Source organism: Tupaia chinensis, unplaced genomic scaffold (assembly GCF_000334495.1).
Source record: "Tupaia chinensis unplaced genomic scaffold, TupChi_1.0 Scaffold000047_1, whole genome shotgun sequence".
Taxonomy (NCBI): Eukaryota; Metazoa; Chordata; class Mammalia; order Scandentia; family Tupaiidae; genus Tupaia; species Tupaia belangeri.
In genome coordinates, this window is record NW_006159505.1 from 1058873 (window position 1) to 1065671 (window position 6799).

General features: G+C 41.3%; 1 protein-coding gene across 9 annotated transcripts in view; it reads right to left on the reverse strand.

Moving 5' to 3' along the window:
* Positions 1 to 6799, reverse strand: part of PGAP2 (post-GPI attachment to proteins 2) — a 48732-nt gene that overhangs the window by 35183 nt on the left and 6750 nt on the right. The gene's annotated exons all lie outside the window — the stretch shown is intronic.

The window sequence follows — 6799 nt, forward strand, 5'->3', positions numbered from 1 at the left end:
CAAAACATACAGAAAACAAGAAATGGAAGATCATTTGCTAATAATAACATGTTTGTTGATGTGCTTGATTGAGACAATATACAGTGTACTCTGGATGGAAAATCTCATTTTGTATGCTGTAATGATGTACAGTGAATGAATGCAAATAAATAAATTGGAAAAAAAAAAAGAAAAAAAGAAGGCCTGCTAGGGAGCTGGTCCCCTACCCCAGTGGGTGAGGGGAGCCAGATCACACATGGCTGACTATGGTTCCAATCACAGCCCCAACCTGTGTGCCCCAAATCTGTTAAGATGGAGAAATGGAGAAAGCACTGCAGTATGACCATACCTCATGGGGGCGGTGCTTTTTTTCTAGCTCTATCTCTGTCTCTCTGTCTCTGGCAAATGCATATGTCCTCTAGTAACTGGAAAAAAAAATCCCCTACATCTGCTAGTGGTGGGGGACAGTGAGCATGGCTATGGTAAGAAGCAGGAACATAGGGGTCAGCTGGTAATATGGTAGATAGGATGCTGGACTCCCTCATGGCCAACCACGGTTTGAGTCCCAAACCTGGCAGCTTGCTTTCTCATTTTACTGCTCTCTCTCTTTCTGGTGAGTGTACATGTCCTATACAAAATTTAAAAATAATAATAAATAGTTTTTTTTTTTGAGAGGTTTTTCGCTATAGGGTGCATGCACTCGCCAGACAGACAGAGAGACATAGAGACAGAAAGCAAGAAATCACCCCCCAGGGGGGACGGTCACGCTGCAATCCCTTCTCCTCCATTCTCCTCTCGGGATGTTGGGCACGCATGCACATGCGCCCGGTGTGAGTTTTAAGCCACCGGGTCCAGGACGCGAACCGTGGTTGACTACGTGGGAGTCCAGCGACATAGCCATTATGCTAACTGCTGGTTCCCAATAATAGATAGTTTTTTAAAAAGCAAGAGCAGGGGCTGGCAGATGGCATAGTGGTTAAGGGCACTAGACTCCCATATGGCCGACCATGGTTTGAACCCTGAACCTGGTGACTTACTTTCTCTCTCTCTCTCTCATTCTAAACCTTTCTGGTCAAATTAAGAAAAATAAATAAAGTCAAATAAAATAATTCTTAAAAAATAAAAAGGAAGCAAGAACACAGACGGGCCAATAGATGGCATGGTGATTAAGGTGCTGGTCTCCCACATAGCCAACTGTGCTATTCAAGTCCCAGACCCGGCAACTTGAAAATAACACTGGGCACTTGTTGCCTGCATGCCCAAAATCCTAAGAGGAGAATGGAGAAGGGATTGTGGTGTGGCCATCCGCTTGTGGGATGATTTCTCATTTTCCCTCTGTCTCTCTGCCCAGAAAGTGCACCCACCCTATGGCAAAAATCTAAAAAAAGCAGCAGCAGCAGGAACATAGATAGTGCTAAAAACATCTAGCTTCAGGTCAAATTCAGTTTCTCCCTCTTGGGAAGCCTCAGGAAATCAGTGTTCTTCCTCTTTGTTCTCAGGGATCTCTCTTTAAAAAAAAAAAAAAGAATTATTTAATTTACATTTATTCATTCATTTATTTTAAGTTGACTAGAGAGAGGCAGAGAGAGAAAGAAGGAAAGTAATAAAGTAAGCCACCGGGTCCGGGACTCGAACTGTGGTTAGTCATGTGAGAATGTCCAGCACCTTAACCACCACACCATCTGCTGGTCCCTCAGGGATCTCTTTCATGACAAAGACATCCAACATGGATGTCTTTAAACTACCCACCTTGATCCCCCACCTTGCTCTAGTCCCACTCTGTTGGCAAAGAGTCATTAAATCGTTATTGATCTACATTTCTTTGAGCCACAGTTTGTACTATTAGACACACTGAGCACTTCCTGGCCTCATACTTTTGCATCTGCTGCTCATCTGGCCTGAAATGTTTTCATTTTCTCTCTTCATCTGTGTGAACTCTACTGTTCCTATATAGGTATTGCTTAGCATGATAGTTTGGTAAGCTAATAATGTACAGGAAGGCCCACTCCATGGAGAAGGAAGGGATTGCCTTCTGTGGTAGTGTGGTACTGTATTGCTCAAGTGACCCCACATGATAACCTCAGTTCAGATTTCAACCTGAGATATGCCAGACATGTGCCTGAGTGTCCAAGATCTGATGGGCTGAGGAACTGGAGGAAGGGGATCACAGTAAAACTAAACCCTGCAGAGAAAACTACTCTTTCTCTCTCCTGTGCATGCATGTAGTTGATCATAAATAGAGTAAAGAAAAAAACCTTTTTTTAATTAAAAAGAAAAAAAGAAGCGAGGCAACTTCATAGTTTAGTGGTTAAGTGAGCTAGATTCCACATGGCTAATCACGGTTTGAATCCTAGCCCCAGAGGCTGGAAAAATACAGTGGGCACATGTAGGTTCTGCCCCAAATCCTGACAGGATGGAGAAATGGAGGAAAAGAGATTGTGGCTTCACCACACCCAACTGTGATGTACCTGATCTCTCCCTAATTTGGCCCCCTCTGACTGGCTAGTGCACTTGTCCTCTGGCAGTTATTAAACAAGCAACCAACCAATGAGATGCCACTTCACATCCTGTAGGACAGCTATAACATGAAACAAAAACAAGGGGGCTGGTAGGTGGCATGGTGGTTAAGGTGCTAGACTCCCACATTGCTGACTGACCATGGTTCAAGTCCCAGATCTGGTAGCTTACTTTCTCACTTTCCTTCTCTCTCTCTCTCTCTCTCTCTCTAGTCAAATTAAAAAATAATAACAATAAGGGCCAGCAGGTGGTGTGATGGTTAAGGTGTTGGATACTCCCACATGGCTGAGCGCGGTTTGAATCCCGGACCTGGTGGCTTGCTTTTTTACTTTCCTTCTCTCTCTCTCTCTCTGTGTCTCTCTCTAGTCCAATTAAAATAAGTGAATTAATAAATAAAATTAAAATAAATAATTCTTTAAAAAAAATAACAATATGGGGCTGGCTAGTGGCGTGGTGGTTAAGGGCACTGGACTCCCACATGGCCAACCACAGTTCGAGTCCTGGACCTGGTGGCTTGCTTTCGCACTTTCTCCCTCTCTCTCTGTCACTCTCTGGTCAAATTTAAATAAATAAATAAAGTTAAATAAAATAATTCTTTAAAAAAATAATAACAATAAATAAAATTAAATAAATAATTTTTTAAAAAATGAAAGCAAGGATGTGGAGAAATTGGAGCCCTCATACACTGCTGGAGGGAATGTAAAATGATGTGGCCACTTCAATGTAGAGTTACCGTATGAGTCCAAAATTCCACTCCTAGTATATACTCAGAAGAACTAAAAGCAGATACTCAGACAGGTATGTGTATATGCGTGTTCATGGCAGCACTACTCACAATAGCCAAAAGAAACATCTCAAATGTTCAGCAACCAGTGAAGGAATAAATAAAATGTCTTATATCCATACTGTACGATATTATTGATCTATTTAAAAAATAAAATACTGGGCTAACCCTGTGACCTGGTAGTTAAGGAAGCTAGACTGCACTTGGCTGATTGCATGGTTCAAATCCCAGACCCAGCAGCTTGGAAGACATGCTGGTGTGTGTGTGTGTGTGTGCCCCAAATCGTGACAGGATGGAGAAATGGAGGAGAAGAGTGTGGCATGACAACAACCCATTGGGGTTGCTTTCTCCCTTTCTGTCTCTGGTGAGCCCATGTGCCCTCTGGCAAATTATAAAACTAACAATAAAATTTTTAGGGGACCAGCAGATAGCATGGTGGTTAAGGTGCTGGACACTCCCATATAGCCGACTAGGGTTCGAGTCCTGAATCTGGTGGCTTGCTTATTCACTTCCTCTCTCTCTCTCACTCTCACCCTCTATCTCTCTCTGGTCAAATTAAAAAAATAAATGAATGAATAAATAAAATAAAATAAAAATTTTTAAAAAACTAACAAAATTTTTAAAAAGGATGTATTAATACACAGCACAACTCTAATGAATACTTATTTCAAAGAATTATTTATTTTATTTTCATTTACTTATTATTATCATCATTCAGTTTGACCAGACAGAGAGAGAGTGTGGAAATGAGCTTCCAGGACAAGGACTTGAACTGTGGTCACCCATGTGGGAGTCCAGTACTTTAACCACCACTTCATCTGCCAACCCCAACCTTTGAAATATGCTAAGTGGGGCTAGCAGGTGGTGTGGTGGTTAAGGTGCTGGATTTCCACATGGTCCACTGAAGTGTGAATCCCAGACCCAGTGGCTTGAAAATCACAATACATAAAAGTTTTTTAAAAATAAAATATCCTAAGTGAAAAAAAGTCAGACATGAAAGCACACATCTCATATAATCTATTTATATGAAACATCCAGAGTAGATAACCCACTGAAACATAATGCAGATTGCTGGTTACCAAGGCTGGGGGAAGAGACCAGAAAGATACTTCTTACATGTGGGGCTTTACTTTAGAGTGATGGAAATGTTTAGAACTACAGAGAGGTGGTAGTTGCACAGTGTTGTAGATGTACTAAATGTCACTGAATTGTTCAGTATTAAAACTTTAGGGGACGGGGGCATGATGGTTAAGGGCACCGGACTCCCACGTGGCTGACCACGGTTCGAGTCCCAGACCTGGCAGCTTGCTTTCTCACTTTCTCTCTCTCTGTTTCTTTCTCTCTAACTCTGTCCCTCTCTGGTCAAATTAAAATAAATAAATAAACAAAGTTAAATAATAATAATTAAAAAATTATATTAGGGGAACTTCACTTCAATAAGTTTTTTTATTTTTAGTTTTGCAATAGGGTACATTCATTCACCAGAGAGAGAAAAAGAGACAGGACAGTGAGAAATCACTCCCCAGGGAGGATGGCCATGCCACAATCCCTTTTCCCCCATTCATTTCTTGGTATTTTAGGCACGCATGCACACGCACCTGGTGTGATTTTTAATCTGCTGGGTCTGGGACTGGAACCACAAAGTAGACCATATGGGATCCACTCACCTTAACCACAATGCCACTGGCTGGCCCAACAAACTATTTTTTAAAATTAAAATACTCTTTAAAACCACAAAAATCAGGCCATCTTGGAGCCTGTGGAGGCCACCTGGGAACAGGACGTCTAAAAGGCAACTATGTCTGGAAGGCTATTATCCAAGGCCATTTTTGCTGGCTATAAGAGGGGTCTCAGGGACCAGCAGTTAGCGTAATGGCTATGTCGCTGGACTCCCATGTAGTCAACTGCAGTTCGCGTCCTGGACCCGGTGGCTTAAAACTCACACTGGGTACGTGTGCGTGCGTGTCCAAGATCCTGAGAGGAGAACAGAGGAGAAGGGATTGCGGTGTGGCAATCCCCCTTGGGGGGTGATTTCTCGCTTTCTGTCTCTCTGTCTCTGTCTGTCTGGCGAGCGCACGTGCCCTATAGCAAAAACCTCTTAAAAAAAAAAAAGAGAGGGGTCTCAGGAACTAAAGGGAGCGCACAGCTCTTCTTAAAATTGAAGGTGTTTATGGAATCGAAGGTGAAATGGAATTCTATTTAGGCAAGAGGTGTGCTTATGTGTACAAAGCAAAAAACAACACGGTGACTACTGGTGGCAAACCAAATAAAACCAGAGTCATCTGGGGAAAGGTTACCCGAGCGCATGGAAACAGTGGCATGGTTCGAGCCAAATTTCGAAGCAATCTTCCTGCTAAGGTCATTGGACACAGAATCTGTGTGATGCTGTACCCCTCAAGGGTTTAAAATAATGAAACATAAATGAATAAAAATGGATTTGTATTATAAAAAACACACACACACATACACGAAATCAGAAATAAGGAATTTGACAAGTGGGGAAAAAAATCTGAACATAGAATTCTTCCATATAACCTAGCAATTTCATTCTTAGGTATAAACCAAAGAAAAAAGACATCATATAGCCCCCAAAATTTGAACACAAACGTTCATAGCAGCATTATTTGTAGCTGCTAAAAAATGGAAACAACCCAAATGCCCATCAGCTAGTTAATGGATAATGAAAATGTTGTATACCTAGACTATGGATTTTTTTTTTACTATTTATTTAACTTTATTTATTCATTCATTTATTTTAATTTGACCAGAGAGAGACAGACAGAAAGAAAGGGAGAATGAGAAAGCAAGCCACCAGGTCTGAGACGCGAACTGTGACTGGCCATGTGAGAGTCCAGCACTACAACCACCATACCACCAGCCAGCCCCTCATACTATGGGATCTTATTCAGTCAGAAAAAGCAAATATTGATACTTACTGCACATAGATGAAATCTGAAAACATATTAAGTGAAAGAAGCTAGACTAAAGGCCATATGTTGTACAATTCCATTGTGCACAATGTAAAGGCCATATGTTGTACAATTCCATTGTGCACAATGTCCAGAACAAATTCATATATAATCCATTGTGCACAATGTAAAGGCCATATGTTGTACAATTCCATTGTGCACAATGTAAAGGCCATATGTTGTACAATTCCATTGTGCACAATGTAAAGGCCATATGTTGTACAATTCCAAAAAAAAAAAAAAACTTAATTATTTACTTTTATTTATTATTGTTATTATTATTTTTTTTTATATATAGAGAGATTTTTGCTATAGGGCATGCACTCACTAGAGAAACGGAGATACAGAAAGCAAGATATCACCCCCCGAGGGAGGACGGCCATGCTGCATTCCCTTCTCCTCCATTCTCCTCCCAGGATCTTGGGCATGCACGCACATGCACCCAGCGTGAGTTATTACATTTTTAAAAATAGGTAAAAATTCCTTTATTGTTGGGACCAGCAGTTAGCGAAATGGCTGTCGCTGAACTCCCCTGGTGTCAACTTCGGGT